The sequence below is a fragment of the Mastomys coucha genome, chromosome X (assembly GCF_008632895.1).
Source record: "Mastomys coucha isolate ucsf_1 chromosome X, UCSF_Mcou_1, whole genome shotgun sequence".
In the NCBI taxonomy this organism is placed as follows: Eukaryota; Metazoa; Chordata; class Mammalia; order Rodentia; family Muridae; genus Mastomys; species Mastomys coucha.
Window position 1 is genome coordinate 88,705,530 of NC_045030.1, and position 19,139 is coordinate 88,724,668.

The window sequence follows — 19,139 nt, forward strand, 5'->3', positions numbered from 1 at the left end:
CTGATCAGCTGTATTAGCACATAATCAATCTAGAGAAAATACTCAGGCTTCATGTTAACATCAATTTATAGAACACATAGACATTTGAAGGAATACAGAAACTAATGTATATTCTAAAGTAATCCATACTTCTCCACATTTTGTGATATTATTTTCCTTAGAGCTGAATAACATTCCATTTTATAAATGTAAATATTTTCATTATCCATTAATTTGCTGATTCGATTGGTTCTGCCTTTTGTTTTTTGTTTTTGTTTTTCTTTGGTTTTGTTCTGTTTTTGATACAGTGAGTAAAGCAGCAGTGCACATAGAGGTACAAATATTTCTATATGGCATTCTCTGGGTACATGCCAGAGGGGGAAATAGCTGACTAATGGGGCACTTTGTCTTTAATTTTTGAGGAATGTTCAAATTGATATCTATAATGGCTGTATTAATTTGCAACTTCACCAGAAGTGAATAAAGATTCCTCTTCTCTCACATTCTAGGAATCATTTGTTGTTGGATTTGTTGATAATAGCCATTCTTATTTGGGTGGTGTGGTTTGTCAAAGTAGTTCTAATTTGCATTTCCTGATGACTAAGGATGTTAAGCACTTTTGAAAATAGTTATTTGATCATTTCTCTTTCTTCCTTTTTTTGAAAAATGTCTATTCATTAGTCTATTTGCTGATTGTTCGTTTTATTGCCATGGCCTTTTATTTCTGTAATTCTTTGCAAATTCTGGATATTAATCCCTTGTATAAGGTAGTTACTAAAGATTTTTCTAGGAGAACAAGGAAAGGTAAATATTAGATATTTTTAAGCAGTGAATCAGTATATTCTAAATTAGTATCTTACACATAATCTTTTGAGATATATGAATTTTAGGTTTCTTCGGTTTTCAAATTTCTGCTAACTTCTGTTTACCTGCTATGCACATAATTGTATTGTGTCTCACACATGCATTTTATACAGTTCGGTTAAAAGAATAAGAACTCCATAGTTCAATAGTAAGGACACAGATTCCAATTCAATATTTGGAAACTCAGAACTTAGTAGTCTACCATCATTTGAGTCCTTGACCTTCCTTTTTCTTATTTGTATAGGGAAAAAATTATACTGTTTTGGGCTTCCAACGTGTTAAAATATGAATAGAGATGAGGCCAATGCCTGTCATACTATGAGTCACTGGTCAATGTTAGATCATGTTGCCACTGTATCCTTCAGTCTTGTTTTCGTTATATTTCTGAATTATATTCATGAAAATATAATCATGTGATAACTTTAGGATTTTCAAGGTGTAATTACTACAAAGCATAATAGGGAAATAGGCATGTCCTTTTGTTTTGTATTGTTCTAGTTTAGGGATAACTGAATGGGATGAACAAGAATGGATGTCATTTAAAGAGAACATGGACCCCCTGTCTGTGGAGTTACCTCTTTCTTTTGTTAAGCTCGACTGATTCCTAATCTTCTGCATGTGGCTTCAGATGAATGTCCTCAGTTTTTCTCCTTTTCTTGACGTTCAACCCTGTCTCTGTGGATTGACAGCTGATTTGCAATGGTAAAGTAATGTCTGGAATTTGAGATTCCCTGAGATAGAAGTCTTATTTAAAACTACTCTTAATATTTAATGCTTGCTTTTTATTTTTTTTTATATTTTCTTTATTTGCATGTCAAATGATTGGGTTTCCCCTCCAAAAAACAAACAAACACACACAAACAAACAACAAGAACAAACCCCTGTTGCCTCCCTCCTCCCTATGCCTGCCACCTCACCCTCTCCCACTTATTGGCCCTGGGCATTCCCCTACACTGGGGCAAAGAACCTTCACAAGGCCAAGGGCCTCTCCTCCTATTGAAGATCGAATTTGCAATCCTCTACTTTACCACATGCTTCCAGAACAATCAGACCCACCATGTGCAGTCCTTGGTTGGTGGTTGAGTCCCTGGGAGTTCTGAGGGTACTAGTTAGTTCATATTGTTGTTCGTCCTAAGGGGCTGCAAACCCTTCAGCAACTTTGGTCCTTCTCTTACTCCTTCATTGGGGACCCTGTACTCAGTTCAATGGATGGCTGTGAGCCTCTACATCTGTGCGTTAATCAGGTACGTTCAAAGCCTCTCAGGAGATAGCTATATTAGGCTGGCCTGTCCTTCCTTCAGTCTCTGCTCCATAGTTAGTCTTTGCAACTCCTTCTGTCGGTATTTTGTTCCCCCTTTTAAGAAGGAATGAAATGTCCACATTTTGGTCTTCCTTCATTGCTGGTGGGATTGCAAGCTGGTACAACCACTCTGGAAATCAGTTTGGCGGATCCTCCAGAAATTGGATATAGTTCTACCGGAGGACCCAGCTATACCACTCCTGGGCATATACCCAGATGCTCCAACATGTAATAAGGACAAATGCTCCACCATGTTCATAGCAGCCTTACTTATAATAGCCAGAAACTGGAAACAACCCAGATGTCCCTCAACAGTGGAATGGATACAGAAATTGTGGTACATCTACACAATGGAGTACTACTCAGCTATTAAAAACTGAATTTATGAAAAAAAAATTATGTTAAAATTGAATTTATGAAATTCTTAGGGAAATGGAAGGATCTGGAAAATATCATCCTGAGTGAGGTAACCTAATCACAAAAGAACAAACACGGTATGCACTCACTGATAAGTGGTTATTAGCCCAGAAGTTTGGAATACAGGAAGAACAACCTACAAACCACAAGAAACTCAAGAAGAAGTAAACCAAAATGTGGACATTTCATTCCTTCTTAAAAAGGGGGAACAAAATACCCATGGAAGGAGTTGCAGAGACTAATGCTTACTTTTTTCCTGCTCAGCAAATGACTTAAAATCTTATAAATTAAAATAGTATGCAATCATTACTATTGGTCTTTTTGCTGAGAAGAGCTAACAAGTAGTAAGCAACTTGTAACACATCAATAAATATATAATCTCTTCGAGGAGAACTTAGACATTTGAAAAAAAATGGCTGCATTCAAACATCATTAATGCTGTGAGTTCCAGGTTTTTGGCAGAGTGGGCTAAATAGGGCAAGGAGAATACTCTTACAGAATGTATGGTGAAAATCATTATCATGTGTTTATTTGGCTTTAGCTGTTATAAAGGCTGCAGTATAGATTAAAACTTGAATCATGACTGATATTTTATTGTTCATACATTGTTGATACACATGACTTACTTGTTCAAAGTAAACATAGATGTTTAAGTCTGAGTGCAAGCATACTGTTATTATTTCCATTGAAGAAAATATTAGAGTGTTAGAAAACAATCTTTTTCTGATACAGTTAACCCTATAGTATATATCAGGTATAAAAATATGCATTGTTTTTATTTTTGATAAATTAAATTTAATTAATTAAATTCCTATAAAAGTCAATGAATTCTCCATGTTCTGCTTAACAACTAGAGACTGAAATGGGAGTAGAACTTATATCTTTAACTTATTCATTTCTCTCTTAGAAATAATTGTACTAGGACAGCATGCATAAATGTTCTCATGGACTTACACTTGAATAATAAATATAAGCATATATTTTCAATAGTTGTATGTATTTATTTTTCTTTGAATGAAATAATAGAAAATGACCCACTTTCTATACCTGAATTCATAGAATTTATGTTTTGTACTGTAAAATGGAAAAAGACAGGATGACACAGCTTGATTTTTTCCTCAAAATTTAAATTCTTAAATCTAATTTAATATAAATTCAAATTTTAATTCTTAAATTTTTAAAAATATAATAAAACTGAAAGAAAACAAGTGGAACTTCTTAATAAAATATGATTGCTCATATCCATTTAATAACATATGTTCTTAAAATTCATAAAAAATGACTGTTTTCTGAAAGTGATTGCTTTAGAGTCCTGTCTTCTAAAGGAAAAGATTCTACAATGTAATCCTGTACAAATAATGCAAACTACTAATTATTTCAGAGATAATTTAGAAACTTATATTAAACAAATCAATAAAAATGAAAATAATTTCTTTAGATAGGGGTTCTATAAATCAGTAGAATTCACAGATAAAGACCGAAAATTTCTCAACAGTATGCTACTTGGAAGTAGGGAATAATTTTAAACTGTGTGTATCAAGAGTTTTCAAATTATTCTTTCTAAAAGGATGATAACATTGCAGATGTGCAGTAAATTTCTATTAAAGTCATACAGGTAAGACTTCAAAACAAAAAGAGTAGGTGGGAAATTTTTGCATGTATATGATTAGCTGAAGAAGCATATTAAAATCATTTTATGCAATAATATTAGTGTAACATAACTATAATTACTTTGTAATAATTCCCTCTATGCATGATAATGTATAGTTTTATGTCTCTTTCTCTAACATGATTAACCCTAACATGATTATTAAATGTATTCTCTAATAACATTTGTAAACATTTTAATGTTATATTATGCTAACTCCTTGCTTCTCTGGGGGGAAATAATACCATTTCCACAATGCTTAGCAATCTTTTATCATATTAGGAAATGCTGTACGAGAAAATCAGAGATTCAATCAGGGTCTTCAAACAAAAAGTGGGTCTATTCACTTTCTTTTTTCTTACTTGATTTAAGTTGTATTGCATCATGATGAGAAAAGATACATAATTTCATTTTACCTGAATTTGTTAACATTTAAAAACATATTTTAAGTTAATAGAATTACATCACATTCATGTTTCCCTTTGGTAGCTTAACTCCTCCCAGAGACCCACCTTCAATACCTGCAATACCTTTTTTTATCTTATCATATCCTTTAAAATTTATAAAATATTATAAACAATAAAAATGAGTAGTATAAATGTTGTTTGATATAAAACAATCAATTAAACAGTCTTATGCAAATGTTTGTCTGCAGCCATACTAAAAATACATACATTTTTCTCAATATAAATTTTAAATAACTCCAAATATATTAGCTGTATATTTTAAAATAATATATTACTAGAATTTTTTTTAATGAACATAAATATAAAAAGTCTTTTTGTTTGTTTGTTTGTTTTATTTTTTGTAGAGTTTAAAATCCTGGCTCTTACTGTGGTATAAGCCCAAAATAAGAACAATGTTTAGACATTGAAGTTCATTGTAACCAGACTGTACTTCAATGCCCCTCACACCACCAAAGGATTTTACCTCCCTAGTAGGTAAGCTAAGAGTTGACAGTTCTGTTGTGCCAAGGAGTGAATTGTAGGTGTGATTTTTGGATACAGATTTCCTGCTATAGTCAAAGATATTTGACTGGAGTAATTGTCTCCATTCTCAGCCCACAGAGAACAGACATAATACTACCAGAGGACCCAGCTATACCTAGCACTCCTGGGCATATACCGAGAAGATGCTACAACATGTAATAATGACACATACTCCACTATGTTCATATCACCCTTATTTATAATAGCCAGAAACGAAACAACCCAGATGTCCCTCATCAGAGGAATGGATACAGAAACTGTGGTACATCTACACAATAGGGTACTACTCAGCTATTAAAAACAATGAATTTATGAAATTTTTAGGCAAATGGATGGAACTAGAAAATATCATCCTGACTGAGGTAACCCAATTACAAAAGAACACACATGGTATGAACGCTCTGATAAGTGGATATTAGCCCAGATCAGAATACACAAAGAACAATCCACAAACCACAAGAAACTCAAGAAGGAAGACCAAAGAGTAGATACTTGTAGGGTCTGTATGACAACTGTCCAGGATCTTCTAGCTTTCATAGTCTTGCTTGCATTTTCTTTGACTGTTGTGTCAATGTTTTCTATGGAATCTTCTGTCCCTGATATTCTTTCTTCTATCTCTTGCATTTTGTTGGTAATGCTTGCATCTGACTCCTGATCTCTTTCCTAGGTTTTCTAACTCCAGGGTTGTCTCCATTTGTGATTTCTTTATTGTTTCTATTTCCATTTTTAGATCCTGGATGGTTTTGTTCATTTCCTTCACCTGTTTGATTATGTTTTCCTATAGTTCTTTAAGGGATTTTTGTGTTTCCTCTTGAAGGGCTTCTAACTGTTTACCTGTGTTCTCCTGTATTTCTTTAAGGGAGTTATTTATGTCCTTCTTAAAGTCCTCTATCATCATCATGAGAAGTGATTTTGGATCTGAATCTTTCTTTTCCAATGTGATGGTGTGTCCAGGACTTGCTATTTTGGGAGAACTGAGTTCTGATGATACAAACTAACCTTGGTTTGTGTTGCTTATATTCTTATGCTTGCCTCCTGTCATCTGGTTAACTCTAGTGCTACCTGCCCTGGCTAAATCTGACTGGAGCCTGTCCTTCCTGTGATCCTGGTTGTGTCAGAACTCCTCAGAGTCAAGCTGTCTCTGTGATCCTGTTATTCTGGGATCAGGTGATCCTGGGCTAATTAGAGCGCCTGGGAGTACAGCTTCCTCTGGAAATGATGGGACTTGCTGCAGAGTTTTTCACCCAAGATCTGCTCAGGGCACCAGCCTAGACAGACTGGAAGGAACCAGTGCCGCTGGGCTGGTGGAGTTCCTGTGTGCCAGTTACTCCCAGTGTTGGGACAGATGTGTCTTCCTCACCTCCTCACCTCTGATCCTGGGTGTGTTAGAGCACATGGGAGTGGAGCTTCCTCTGGATGTTGTAGGACTGGTTGCTGGGTCTATTCATTAGTCAGTTTTAAAGTCACAATCCATATTTTGCATAAATTTAAAGGCACATAGTAATTTTATATTTTCATTATTGTTGTGGTATATATACATTATATACATATGCATATTCTGTCGGTCTCTGTGTCTCTTTCTCTCTCTGTTTCTTTCCCTATGTTTATTATTTCTTTGCATATAAGTATGGCAGTGTGTGCGTGTATGTATGTGTATGTGTGTGTATGTGTATGGTGTGTGTGTGTGTGTGTGTGTCTGTGTATGTGTAAGTCAGAGGATAACTTTGTGGAGGTATTTCTAACTTTCAACCTTTACATAGATTGAAAGAATCAAGCACATATTATCACACATGTAAAACAATCTTTCTGGATATGACACGTAGTTTTGATCCATCACAAATATGTGAAGATTAGAGTAGTTATTACAGATTTGAAAAGAACTCAACTATATGGAAGGCAGTTTAAACATAAATTTGACTCTTGGTCTGATTATTAGCTGTGAGAATTCAAAAATTAAAAGAAAATGAAAGGGAGAAGAAGAAGGAGAATGAGAAGTGAGAGAAGGGGAAGAGGAGGAAGAGAAGAGGAGGAAGGAGAAGGAGGAAGAGGAGGAGGAGGAGAGCTAAAGTTGGATTGTAGAGTTAATGTCTCAAAGTTTATTAAGCCTTAAGTTTACTTTTATGCTTTATTTCTAAGCTGAAAATCTTCTGTTTCTTTATTTTTTGTATTGTCCCATAGGCCTTCATAGTGATGCCTGGAGCTATGTATGTGGCCCCTTTCTTACATCTTATCATTCTTAAATAACTATGCTTGTAGCTACTGACACTAAATGTGAGATTTGTTTTGATTAGTTTTTCTTCTCAGAGGACTCTGAAGGACCTATTGATTTTACTGTGGCTGAAATTGGCCCTTGCTGAAAAGATTAGAACAAAAGCATCCAGGAGCTAAGACCTAAGAGTGTTGGCTTATTGCTTTCTCATTCAGAATTCTATTTTTTTACTTAGCTGGTGAATTGAGCTCATCTGAAAAGTATAAATTTAAAATCATTTCCTTCATTTTTCATGGAAACCAATCAATATAATATTATCATTTTAATTTTTTACTTTATATTCCTGGAATATTATAGTTAGTGAAGCTCTAGCACAGAAAATTATAGTCTAGTATTTCTCTGAGTTATTCTCGAAAAAAGTCTTTTTAAGTCTTATCTCTGTAGAATATCAGAGTAATATAGATTAAAGAGGGAAAGGAAGTAAGTCTAGTTCTCTGATAGAAATTCAAGCCCAGTGTACTGGAAAGGGCATTACTAATAATTTCTTTATGAAGGCATATGGGAAAAATTCTTAATATTTACCAATTCATTTCTTTATTTTAGTCATGACAATCACAGTTTATATTTATTGTATTTAAGTCTGAGACACTTTTTTTTCCTTCAGAAGGAAATTTCATTCTCATTTGTAAGCATTCACCATTTTTTCTCCTTAACATCTGTAGCAAGCAATCTGTTTGATGCCTCCAAGGATCCTTTTAATCTGAATATATCCTAGAATGTTGGCATTTTATGTCTGGACTTCTTACTTAACATAATGGCAAAGTTTATCCATATTTAGGTATGCATTAGTAAGAACCTCACTTACTGTTCCCCCCCTCCTTCAGAACATTCCAGTTTCTGATGACACATGCATAACAACCTATTACAGGGAATTTTTTCCCCTGATAGTTTGTTAAATTTAAAGTTTCCATAGGTCTACTGATCTCCCTGTAAGTGCTTGGTAAACACAGTAGATACTCCCAACAATGTATAAATGTATAAATAAACTATTAGTTAATTGCTACTTAGTACTAATTGTATTTACTTTTTGACTACCTAAAAATTTGCCACTAGAACCTCCAGCTTCCACACACATATGGCCTTCTATTGTCTCTTGTTTTATATTTCTTTGAAATAGCATACTTCTGTGCAGAAGATATACTTTTCTTGACCAGGAAAGAAGTAAAATAGAAATGTAAAGATTCACTAGTACTCAATTGTTACATAATAATAATCCCTATGAACTATATATCCTGTCTTACAAACATCAGTCTTCATTCTAGCTTTAGTTGTCTTCAAAGTGAAAGAGCGTGGAGAAATGAGATAGATGTGTCAGTCACAGCTGTGCAACTTGAAAACCATGTTTTTTGTTGCAAGGTTCACATATACAGTTTTTTTAAAGATTATCTTAATATCTTTTATTGTTAATCTTGCAAATGAAGAAGGATAACTCCTACATGATTGTGTGTAAATATTCAGGGATGGAGATACTCAGCTCCTTATGTACTTCACAAAACTATGTTACAGGAAAAATTCCAGAAAGATATTCAACAGAGCAAAAACTTACATTGACCCTTAAAGAAGAGAGAAACATTTTTCTCAGAGATATTTGATGTTTTAAAAATTCTCACTTTACCACATTTAACTTCTTTAGTAATGTTAAGGAAACAGCATCCTGAACTAGTTTTGTTAATGAGTCTAAATATTTTCTCATTGTCATAATGGCACAGAAGTTTTTCATTAGTTCTATGAAGGTCAAAATATTTCTTGAAATTTTTCTTTTTTTCCTTGAATTTAAATGAAAAAAAAATAACTGTATGGAATTAGGATAATTAAGAAGACTACAAATAACATTCATCATAAAGAAATTCTATATCACTTTCCCAATTATATGTAGACACAAAATATAATGCAATCTGTTAAAAAAAAGTATGGGTCTCCATTTCATTTGAATAGGCACTTACATGCTGTATCTTCTTTGTGTAAGCCTCTTAATATTTATCTCTCTTATATTATCTCTCTTTCTTGATCCATTTGTCTCTCTTTGGAAACTGTTATATATATAATATTTTCCATTGAATTCTACCTACCACTGTCTCATACAAGTCTTGTGACTTTAATGGGTACTATCATTCAAATGTACATAACTAAAGATCCAAACTTAACATTCACATATGAGAGAGAAAAGATTTTGTTTCTGAGTCTGGGATTCATTCAGAATGAATGAATGGGATTCATTCATTCAGAATGACTATTTCCAGCTCTCCCTATTTATATGCTAATTTCATAGTTTAATTTTTCTTTCTGTCACAATAATAATACATTGTGTATGTATATTATCTTTATCCGTTAGTCAGTTGATGGATATCAAGATGTTTCTAATTTCTGGGCATTGTGAATAGAGCAGCAGTGAAAATGGATGAGCAAATTTCTGGACTAGGACAGATTCCTTTGGGAATACGCTCAGGAGTGGTCTGGCTGGATCATATGCTAGACCCATTTCATTACTTGATGCTAAGGACTCTATTATTGAAGACACCCCATAATAACTATATATCAATACAAATACTTAAAAATAACAAAATAAATTACTTTTAGGAAACAAGGATGTATTAGTGATAGTCACTTCCTGTTATTTCTAACTGTTAAGCCATTTTACTTCTTATATTTGTAGTTCATTTCTTATATTAAATTCAAACTTTATAATTATTTGGAATGAATTTATTTTAGTTAATTTCTGACCAAAAGATAAAGTAACAAGTGTTGGAGTATGTACTTATCCTTATATGTAAATTTGTAAAGGTCTTTAATGTGGGAAAAATAAGAGATAAACATAGTATATAGTTATGTATTGAAAATATTATTAATAACACTGTTTCAACCTGAGATGAGTAATAAATTCAGATCCATTTGCATTTTTCCTGTCTATGGTGATTTACATATCAAAACATGCTGAAGGTTTCATGGTGATATAAAGAATTTATTATGTCAGAGTTGGAAAAATAGCTCAGCACTTAAGAGCACTGGTTGAGAATACCCATGATATTTATCTTTTTAGATCCAGGTTACCTCTCTTGGGATTATTTTTTTCTAGTTCCATATATTTACCTGCAAATTTCATGATTTAGTTCTTTTTATAATACTTTATTGCATAAAAGTTCCATATATTCTTTATCATCTAAACCAATGATGGACATGTAAAGTATTTCTGATTTCTAGTTTTTATAAAGACAGCAGCAATGGACATGGTTGAGCAAGCGTCTCTGTTATAGGATATAAGTTCTTTCAGTAAATACTTAAGAGTGGTATAGCTGGATCTATCCTCAGCTTTATGAGGAACCGCCATGCTGATTTCCATTGTGCCTGTACAAGTTTATAGTCTCACCAGTGTTTCCTTTATTCCACATCCTCACGTGCATGGACTGTTATTCATTTTCTTTATTTTGGCCATTTTGACTGGTGTAAGATTCAATCTCAAAGTAGTTTTGATTTGCATTTCCCTGGTGACTTAGTATATTGGGAATTTCTTTAAGTGTTCCTTAGCCATTTTTCTTCTTCTTTTGAGAACTCTCTGTTTAAATCTGTACTCCATTTTAAAAAATTGGAAGATTTGTTTTGTTGATGTTCTGTTCTTTTATTGTGGTATATATTTTAGATACTATGCCTCTGTTGGATGTGTAGTTGGTAAAAACCTTTTCCCATTTGCTAGGCTGATACTTTGTCTGAATAATGGTGTCATTTGACATACAGAAGCTTTTAATTTTCATGGGGTCCCATTTATTAATTGTTGATCTTAGTGCTTGTGAAATGGCGTTGTATTCAGAAAGCATTTTCTTGTGGAAATGAGTTTAAAACTATCCCTAACTTTTCTTCTACAGATTCAGTGTATCTGGCTTTATGTTGAGTTTTTTGATTCATTTGGAGTTGACATAAGTATGGATTTGTTTGCATTTTGCTACATGCAACTATCCAGTTTTACCAGCATCATATGTTGAAAGTGTTCTCTTTTTCTACTGTGTATTTCTGGGGTTTTTTTGTTGTTGTTGTTGTTGTTTTCTTTTTCAAGTATAAAAATCAGGTGTCTATTGGTGTGTATACTTACGTCTGTGTCCTCAATTTGGGTGTTTTTATAAACATGTCTGTTTTTGTGTCAGTAGCATACTATCCACTGATACATGGAAGCTAGCTGGTAAATCTTTGATAATTAGGCTACAATCCATATAACCACAGAGGTCAAAATATAGTGAGGGATGAGTGGGGAAGAGAAGGCTCTTCTTAGGAAGTAGAAATAGAATAAATAATTATGGATAGATGAAAAGGCTGGAATGGGAAGATCAAATGTGGACTGGACAGGAAGAAGGGGCCAATGGACAGCTAAAACTCAGGGGTATTTAAGAGGCATTTGCATAGTTAACTTACAATATGATGGGAAGTGCTAGCACTAGCCGATAAGGCTGTGTAGTCTTTAAGCATGATAAAGAATACAACTGGAAGACAATATTTGCATAGACAGAGAAATTAAATCTGTGTAACCATGGACAACTTATGTTTCCTGAAATTCAGAAACTTGATCATAAAATTGCAAAGACATTTTCCCTCATAGACTTGTGGTAAGAAGTAAATAGCATCCTGATACAGATACCCTTTAAAATGAGTTTGAGCTATGTAATATGTGTTACTGCTTTCACTTCTATTTATAATAAGGTATCAAACCTTTAGATTGCTGTCAACACTATTACCACTACATCTATCGCATCTTATCACTTATATATGATGTTGTTGCTTATGCCCTTTAATATTTATATTTCACTACTAGGTAAGTATGGAATTTATATCAAGGTCATTCCATTTTAGAGGCTTAATCTCCTTTTCAGTTCCATCTAATAAAAGCAATAAATCACACAGTTCTTCCTATTAAATCTCCTTATTCCACTGAGAATATAGGCTTCTTCTTTTTTTGCTCCCCAGTTTCAACTTTTCATTTTTATAGAAAGGCTCAATATGAGTAGAACACCCTTTCTGGGAGCAAAGACCTATATATTTGAAATTCAGTTAATCTTGTCTCATGTTATTGCCAGAAAGAGATGCAGTTGACACCGAAGCACAAAGCAGGAAAACATCCCTAGATACAGTAGTAGTACAAAAATGTAAATAATAAAACACCAACAAGAAGGGTTTATCAGTTACTAGTAATTTTTTCTTTTCTTAGATTTAAGAGGCTGAATTAACAAGGGGATTCTAGAACTAGGTATTTAAATATTTGTAGATGTCAACAGCTGTGTACATAAAACAGACATTTTGAAACTCAGTGTTTTAAAAACTGCAGGTCATTTGAAAAACATTTTTCTAGCAGTGGGGGTAGTAGAATAATTACACAGGAGATGTTGCAGCAGTCAGCTGTCAAAATGACTTTCGTGTTAGCACTATAAGATTATTATTTCATATGTTCTTCTCATATGAAATGACTTCTGTGACAAATTGAAAATATATTTGTTATCTCTGATTTGCAGCTATAATACCTGACTCCTTCCTAAAAGTATATAATTATAGTCAACATAGAGAGAGAGATTTTATGAAATATGAAGTTCAACCCAATTATTTTGACTCACAAAGATGATATAGTCATGATTTTTTGGACATCTATTTCTTAAAATATTTCCTTTGCTCTAGTTTGTGAAACAGCAATGTTATTAATACTTCTTGCACACATCTTATATTCACTAGTCTTTTAAATAAAATTATAATTTACTACCTTGGTGACTAATTTGCAGAGCTATTAAATTACTTCTGGCTTCTGGCTTTTTTTTTTTACTAATATGGGCTTATTTGGAATCCAAATTATACTAAGTGGTTCTGCAAAATATGACATTGTAGTTACTGATGACATTATTTACCAGTTATTATTTGTATAATATATAAAGCACATTAACATGAATAAGACATTAATTTCAATAGTGACTTTGGATATGTTGTTTTCAATTTATCAAATAAAGGGCTACCTGACAGCTTATGCCCTTTCCTAAATGTTGAAAGTTACATCATTAATAATATGATTATGTATGCTATATTTACCTGATGCATAATTGTGCTATTGAGAAGTTTTGCAAAGGATTATTCTTCACTTTTGTGCATGAATCTGTTCTCTATTTCTATCTATATTATTTCTTTGTAACTTCCACCTTAAACAATTTTCAGGATCTAAGATATTATACTCACTTTCTCAAGACAGACCTGTCTCTTTCCTGTTGTTTCAGTTTATTGCTCTGAAAGGAAATATAACTAAGGTTGTCAGTATTCTTTCAGGTTACAATAGTTATCACTCTTGAGCATTCTAGAATATTAATACTATTTATTACCTAGTCTACTTGAGAACATATTAGAAGGTCTTTTCCTGGTTTCCCTTTCATATTTTTAACCATTGTTTTCTTTCTATTAAGTGGAAGAAGTTCCCTCAGGTTTTTCATAGCTATTCATCAGTTTTTGAGTGTTGTTCTGTTAGCAAAATGATAAAACGTAAATGTAATGTTATTACATATTTTTTGTATGCTGACAGCACACAAAGCAGCAGGAAAAATATTTGTTTTTTTCAAAACTTCAAAAGTCAGGAAATGTTTAATATATGTATATACCAATAGGGATATGCAGCACAGCCATTCTGGTCAAATCTGGTGACAACATATTAATAAATCTTTGGTTAGGTACAAAAATTAGATCTATTAAATTTTACACAAACAACCTTTGAAAGTACATTTTCCCAACATCATTAGGTAACCCTGTTATTGATGATGTTTTGTTCCTTAGCCATCTCATGGATGTTTATTTTTGTTTTCTTCTTGATGTTCTCTCATTTTAGAGGTTTACAATCCTCTTGAGTATTTCAGTATTTTATGATCTCCTTTATGAAAAATTACGTCAATACAGTTTTATCTTAGGTTTTTCCTATTTCTACTAACTATTAAGGATTGTCTCATGTTTTAGTTAGGAAATATTGAAAATTGATTTCCAACCTTGTGTGTTAGGTTACAGGTCATTAGGAATATAGGAGGAGTATAAGACCAGAGGTGAATATCTCTTTTTATGAACAGCAAAAATCCCAGCAGTTAAAGAGGTTGTGGTAGAAAGATCCTGAATTTAAGATTATAAATCTATGCTATATACTGAGCCTTTCTCTCAGAAAAATGATAATAAAAAATCCCCCATATCAACCAATCAACCAATCAGTTAACCATCCAAACAAAAATTCATGATCAAATTTATGATAGGTAACAACCAAGACATCTTTTGTCATCAGTAAAAACAGCATAAAGTATTAGTCTCCAACTATAAAATCGAGGTAAGCCATATAATTCCCCTTCCATCCTTCTTTGATGGAGCCTCTTCTATTGCTGGTTCAGGAAAATGCAAAGACCAAAACTGAGTTTAACAGCTAAAACCACTGTCAATTGCATCCACATTTGCATCCACAAAATGGATGGAAACTGGAACTGGACACTGTGAATTGAATTCTGCATGTGAACAGGAATTACAGAATTCAAAAAACAATATGAATCATGTATTCAGAAAATTCCAAGTAGAAAAGGACAAGCAACAGGAAGATAAGAATTAGGTGCTCTGTTTGAAATGAGGAAAGACTGAGCAATTGAGAACTACCGTGAGGAATATATGACAGGCAGAATCTGCAATGATTAGTTATATAACAAAAATGAGTACTGAATCAACAGAATAGTGCAGCAAGAGGTATACTATGCCCAATGTAGGCAGCAGCAGGTATTCTTATTGCATGCCTCCCCTTTGGTTCATAGGATTGATTCCTTATAGGAAGAAAACCAAATGCTTTAAATATGTCCTCTGACCAAATTAATGTGTTGGAAACTTAATTCCCAATTCAACACTGCTAGAAGTAGTACCCAATGAGAGATATTCAGATCTAGAGAATCCCATCTGGATGTCAGACTAATGATGGTATAAAAAAGTCTTTGCAAGACTGGATATTCTCTCTCCTGCCTATTGCCATGTGGAGAAGGAGCAGCAGAGGCTACACCAGATGCTGCCATTAATCTTTGACCTCCAGTATACTGAGCTGTGAGAGCATTTAGATTTCCTGTATTTATTTTTTGTAGGACTAAAAAAAAATGGACTAGAGACAGGTGGTCAGCATTATTACTTGAATATTTCTGAAGGCAGAAATTTTGTAGGTATGTATGAACAGAGACTTTTGACTTTGTCAGTTCTTGTGAAGTGGATGTGGAGAGGTATGCTAAGGGAGAAGAGACTATCAGATCTGATGAATCAGAAGCAGCAATGTGGGCAGCTCCTGAAGTAAATTATGATTGTATATTTGAATGTGATGCTGGCAGTCAGCCATCAGAAATGAAGCAGTGTCATAAAATTGCTTAATGGTCCATTTTTCTCTGCCCAAATAGCATCACATAAAGAGGACAGATGTGAGAACCAGATGTATCTCTTTCACAACTACTTAGATGAGTACTCAGGTGGTTCTGTAGCTAAGGCAAAGAATGAACCTGACAGTACAGTCAATGTGTGCCAGGGGTCTGTCAAGAGCAAGGTTGCATGCCCAGGCAAGATGCTCTATAGGTCCAGTGACTTTAACAGTCTTGATCACAGCTCCCCAAGGAAGAAGCCCATAATCAGATCAGTATAAGCTCTAGTAGTCAAACTCCCTTACAGTTCAGGAAATGTATCCTCAACTATCAGTCGTCCCAGACCAGCAGCTGTATGATTTTTTTGCTCTTTGTCCAGCCAGCTTTTCTCAGTGTGTCTTTGTGGATGCTTACTTAGTATGATACCCATCCTCCAGCTGCCCAGTCATCTGCAAGCTCAGCAGAAAACAGTCTGGCTACCTATATTCATCATCAGTGTGGTTGGCCTCAAGCTGGTAGCCTGAGTTTTGGTGAGCATACCAGCTCAGAAGCTAGAATGTCCCACTGGTTACCAATCTTTTGGGGAAATCTTTTACAGAGGCTTTCTACTAACCCCCAAAGGTCAGCTGACCAATTTATGCCCCAGAAATGCAGTTTCCAATATAGATAATTGTGCAACCAAGTAAGCAATCTGACAAGTCCCTTAACTGTGCAGCTTCAACTCTACTCCTTCACTGCAAACCCTCAGTAGGATGAGCTCCAGTTCTATCAGTTGATTCTATGACTACAGCAATAGGAACAATAATCTTCAAATGCATTATTCATATGGTGTTTATTATTGTGTGAGCCACATCTTGTCCTCCATAGCCAATGCCACATGGTTATATACAAGGTTCAAGCAGTCAAGAATAGCTCTTAGCCACTCAGCAAGCTGTTGTCATTAACCTTACTGGAGTCAGAATTTTTCTGCTGCCCCAGGCATCTGTGTCTTCTCAGCTTGTCTCAGCTGAGCAAAGACCAAATAAAACTTTTCTCAGCAGAGACTGCAGTATTTCTCTGCTTAGTAGTAGCAACAGTGGTGGTATCAGAGGTGGTGGCAGCAGCAGATTGAACAAATAGTTGGTATTCATTCAGTGTATACTGTGGCGATAGCAACACAAAAAAAGTCAACTGCTTTCACAGTGAGCACATGAGGAAGTAAAGAGTCCTATAGTCCTGGGTCTTGTGTGAATCAATCTCTTCTCTCTGACTCTGTCGTCTCTCTCTCTCTTTCTCCTCCCTCTCTTTTCCTCTCCCTCCTACCATCCCACTTCTACTCATTCTAATTAAAAACTCTTAAATGAAAGATGGAAGTTTCTGGATTATTTTTTCATTTTAGTTCACTTTAAGATTGATTTTTTCATCTTCTTTACATGAGTTCTTGTTGTTGTTGTTTTGTTTTGTTTGTCCTAGAGAATTCTGTGCATGTACAGAACAACATACGATTATTTATGTTCCCATCCCTCATCCAACTGCCCTATATCATGTCCTATCAAACACTTTTCCAACCTAAGTTCATGTCATCTCTCTGTCTGTGTCTGTCTGTCTGTCTGTCTGTCTGTCTGTCTGTCTGTCTCTCTTTCTGTCCCTCCCACTCTTCTCCCTTCTCCTTTCTCTCTCCTTTTCCATTCCTCTTCCCCCACCAATTCTCATTAGTGCTACACATATGTTCATGAGTACAGATTTATCCACTGTAGCATGGGAAATCTTTGAGTGTCTACATTCTCAAATAACAATGACTGTCAATTTCCCACTAACTAACAACTGCCATTAGCACCTTAGTAATGAGGCTAGGAAAATGCATCATTGTGTGCTACTTGACTAAGAAAAAAATTATACACAATCACATATCTAGGTTTTTAGTTATCTTTTTATTTCTTAGATATAAATATGGAAATTATTAAAAGAAAAACATTGGACTTTGATGCAAAGCATCATTTTATCATAAGGCCAGGTTGCCTAAGTTTGTTTTTCATATGTAGAACATTAATTGTAATAAATATGTCCTAAATATATTGTTAAACTCATTTAAGCACGATGTTTATAAAATAGATATGTAAGGTCAGTCCCTGTTAGCCGCCCCCACCGGCCGGCCGCCCTCAGCCAGCAGCTCAGCACCACCTCGGATCGGCGTCTGCGGCGGGCTCGATGAGGCTGCTGACGGGGCAGCAGCGGGCGGACGGCCAGGCGCTCCTCGGGGTTTGGCGGCGGCGGAGTCTCCATGGGTCCGGCTAGCTGAGCCACGGTGCTGTGAGTATTTACACCGCTCCAAGGAGACAGTTTCAGAGTTCTTGGATAAGTTGGCCTTGTGAGGATCTGGAGATAATTTAATTCCATCTCTAGGTTTTCTGTAGGCACATCGAGAACCATGAGCAGCTTTACTAAGGACGAGTTTGACTGCCATATCCTCGATGAAGGCTTTACTGCTAAGGACATTCTGGACCAAAAAATCAATGAAGTCTCTTCCTCTGACGATAAGGATGCTTTCTATGTTGCGGATCTCAGAGACATTCTAAAGAAGCATCTGAGGTGGCTAAAAGCTCTTCCCTGGGTCACTCCCTTTTACGCAGTCAAGTGTAATGACAGCAAAGCCATAGTGAGAACCCTAGCTGCCATTGGTACAGGATTTGACTGTGCAAGCAAGACTGAAATACAGTTGGTGCAGGGGCTTGGGGTGCCTCCAGAGAGGATTATCTATGCAAATCCTTGCAAACAAGTGTCTCAAATCAAGTATGCTGCCAGTAACTGAGTCCAGATGATGGCTTTTGACAGTGAAATTGAATTGATGAAAGTCGCCAGAGCACATCCAAAGGCAAAGTTGGTTTTGCGGATTGCCACTGATGATTCCAAAGCAGTTTGTCGCCTCAGTGTTAAGTTTGGTGCCACACTCAAAACCAGCAGGCTTCTCTTGGAACGGGCAAAAGAGCTAAATATTGACGTCATTGGTGTCAGCTTCCATGTGGGCGGTGGATGTACTGACCCTGAGACCTTCTTGCAGGCAGTGTCAGATGCCCGCTGTGTATTTGACATGGGAACAGAAGTGGGTTTCAGCATGCATGTGCTTGATATTGGTGGTGGCTTTCCTGGATCTGAAGATACAAAGCTTAAATTTGAAGAGATTACCAGTGTAATCAACCCAGCTCTGGACAAGTACTTCCCGTCAGACTCTGGAGTAAGAATCATAGCTGAGCCAGGCAGATACTACATCGCGTCAGCTTTCACACTTGCAGTCAACATCATTGCCAAAAAAACCATGTGGAAGGAGCAGCCCGGC

At 35.1% G+C, this 19,139-nt stretch overlaps 1 protein-coding gene and 1 pseudogene across 2 annotated transcripts in view; one reads left to right on the forward strand and one right to left on the reverse strand.

The window, feature by feature from the left end:
* Il1rapl1 (interleukin 1 receptor accessory protein like 1) overlaps window positions 1-19,139 on the reverse strand; it is a 1,152,451-nt gene that overhangs the window by 568,896 nt on the left and 564,416 nt on the right. The gene's annotated exons all lie outside the window — the stretch shown is intronic.
* Window positions 18,104-19,139, forward strand: part of LOC116090765 — a 7,512-nt pseudogene continuing 6,476 nt past the window's right edge. Inside the window, exon 1 of the transcript XR_004118810.1 lies at window positions 18,104-19,137. The product of XR_004118810.1 is annotated as an ornithine decarboxylase pseudogene (transcript). The remainder of the gene's footprint in view (window positions 19,138-19,139) is intronic.